The sequence below is a fragment of the Amblyomma maculatum genome, chromosome 7, assembly GCF_055883805.1.
Source record: "Amblyomma maculatum isolate TAMU_Amacu chromosome 7, ASM5588380v1, whole genome shotgun sequence".
NCBI lineage: Eukaryota > Metazoa > Arthropoda > Arachnida > Ixodida > Ixodidae > Amblyomma > Amblyomma maculatum.
In genome coordinates this window covers 125488424-125491281 of record NC_139350.1, presented here as the reverse complement: position 1 = coordinate 125491281, position 2858 = coordinate 125488424, and the positions used below count along the sequence as shown (strand labels likewise).

Here is a 2858-nt window from a genome sequence, read left to right as displayed (position 1 = left end):
AAACAACACGTGGATGTAAAGAGGGGAGCTAAGCCTCCATGTTTACAGATTGGGAGTAGAGTAAGGGTACGCATTCCAGGAAAACGTCCTAAGTGTTGAGTGTCGGAGAGGCATAAAAACGCGCTTCGGTGTGCACGGCGAGACCGGCAGATATTTCCATTCGAGGTGCAGAATGTAGCGATTATGGCCGAAAAATTCACCCATACACACGCGTTTACATTAGAAATAAAAACAAAAAGGAAGAGGTCGAAAAAATTGAAGCGAGCCTGCCAGGATTCGAACCTGGAATCTTCTGATCCGTAGTCAGACGCGTTATCCGTTGCGCCACAGGCCCATGTCTATTTTTTTTCTTTATTGCCGATTTTGACATCTGAAAGCGAAATCAGAAATACAGTGCATAAAACGCGAAAAGCCAGGCTTCGGCAAACACGGATTAAAATTCTCTCAGCTACACCAAAACATCAAGCAAGGTAATCCATTCTGGTGGATCGGGGAGTGCTCGGTAACACTCTCTTAGTGAAACGACACTTTCAACAAAATGCTCGCGAACAGGACGCACGACAAGATCAGCATGTTCAAATTGCATCCTCGTTTTCCATATTGAGTGCAGGCCCAGAAGCATAATCATATCATATGGTATATCCTGTGATGTTTCTATCGGCAAGAACCTTATTCCATATGGATCGAGTGGTAATTGTTTCTTAAGCGTGCGCTGTAAAACATCCCAGTGACATATTGGGTCCCAGCAGTCAAGAAAAACATGCTCTATTGTTTCAGGTTTTTGCATAAAAAACAATTGGTAGTCCAGGGTATGAAGATGCCTTTGCTATGAAGCCATGTCTTAACGGGTAGCGTGTTAGTGTGCAATTTAAAGAAAAAAGTTGCGACTGAAGATATTATACCGGCATTCTTTTAACTCTTTTAAGGACGTCTTGTCCGGGGCCTCCACGGTATGGCAAACGGTACAATGGCTGGGGAAGCATGATGTCAGTGAGGTCTCTATAGAGTTTCTTCTTGGTGACATTGCACAGATATTCATGAGAGAAACGCACATTTAACAACCTATAAGCAAGCATAACTTCACGCAGATATCCAGTCCCGGCACCGCACATATTTTGACATGACGACACCACGAACCCTGGAAGGAGTCTGCTGAGCCTGACTTGAATCACTGTCCGGAGAAATGGATTGTTTTGGTCGCGTAGATAAAGGCCCATGTCGGTTGCAGGTGGGTAAATTGCAATATGATGACGTAGAGGCTAGGATGAGAGCAAAATTGCTTTTTTTCTGTACTTTTGCTGGAACCTTTCGCTCCCATCCTCGCATGCTACACGTAGTACGCTTCTTGCATTCTATACCAACAGTTATGGTACCTATATGAAATCTCCCGTTCATGAGGAAGCCAGCTTTAATTCCGACTTCCTTTTACAGTACTGTCAAAGTATCGCATGATGCATTTAAAGGGATACTAAAGACAGCAAAGATGTTTTGAAAATCTAATAAACTACATTTGGTGACACTGTCGCCGCATATCCGGCAGCAAAAAAATCGAATTGCTGAGATACTGCGATAAGAAGTTGAAGTTTTTTCTTGTTCTCGCCGGTCGAATTCAAACTGTTGCCTCCGACTACGTAGTCGGGGTAGAGTGACGCACACTATGACGTAAGCGGAGACTCCGTGATTGCTAGCGAGCCGGCGCGGCCCGCGGCGTCGCATCCCTCAGGGGCCAACATGGCAACAGCGTACTCGCAATCGACCATCGGCTCACAATAAGTGACGGCTACAGCCGAAATACATAAAACGATGAAGAGAGCAATTTACTAAGCGATGGGCCCATAAAGAAAGAAAAAAAAAAACAGAGCGCTTGTAATGCACAATACTTTACATGTTTCTCAAGCCTTTGCGCTGCTTCTTGCACTGCGTATAAACAAACCGTGCCCTCGGTCATCGCAACGCTTCCCGAAATGTTTACATACAAATAAGATTTAGTTACCAGCAAAATAGTGTCCTTGTTGCTGCGCTTGCCAGTTTTGAAGCTTCGTCGCACTTTTTTCCCTCAAGGTTTGTGCTACATTCCGTGTTCAGCGAAAATTACGTCCACGGTAGCAGAGCATGACCGAAGAGCCGGCGCCCCTAAATTTGCCAGCGCTGTGAAATTCCATATGTTAAAATGGATCCAGTGCACAATATTGTTACGAAGCGGCAAGCCGATGAAGACAGGAGACAGAACATGACCGATGACAATGGTAGATGACGTTTAATGAATGTTCGCGGGCCTAGCGCGAGCGCTCCTGCCCGCGCCACTGCCTGCTTCTTCTTCCTTGTCGTCCGTAACTTGACCCGGGGCCACCGAGCGATCGTCCCGATCGTGGACGAGGAAGTTTAGCGATGTTAATGACTTTATGGCATGATGATGGGCGTGTCTGGATGCTTGAAGAAGAAGAGGAAGAAGGAAGAATAGAACGGCTTGCCGGTACGATGTCTGATTCGTGGGTGATCCGCCTCCCTTGGAGCTGTCAACCATCCGTCACCAGAGTCCATGGGACCGATGGCTCGAGGTCACGTCGGGCAGCTTGGGCGGGGGTTGCGTGTTCGTGTCCATCGGTTAGTTCGGGTCATTCGAGTCTTTCGGGTCCTTCATCTCGGTTCTGATCGGTATGTCTGTTTTCCTTGTCTTCAGGTCCGGGCTGCGGGCTGGGCGGTGGTAGTTGTTCAGGTCTGGGCTTGAAGGGCTGGGGCGAAGCTGCTCGGCGATGTCCCTGGGCCCTCGGTGATGGTCCCGGCTTGAAGATGACGTCGATGCTCCAAGGCGAGGATGGAGATGCCGTACCCCGAACCTCCACCAAATGTTACGAAGC

General features: G+C 47.7%; 1 non-coding gene across 1 annotated transcript; it reads right to left on the bottom strand.

Moving 5' to 3' along the window:
• Nucleotides 1–261: 261 nt before the first annotated feature.
• Nucleotides 262–334, bottom strand: TRNAR-ACG (transfer RNA arginine (anticodon ACG)). Its single transcript has one exon. It is a non-coding gene; the product is annotated as a tRNA-Arg (tRNA).
• Nucleotides 335–2858: the final 2524 nt, after the last annotated feature.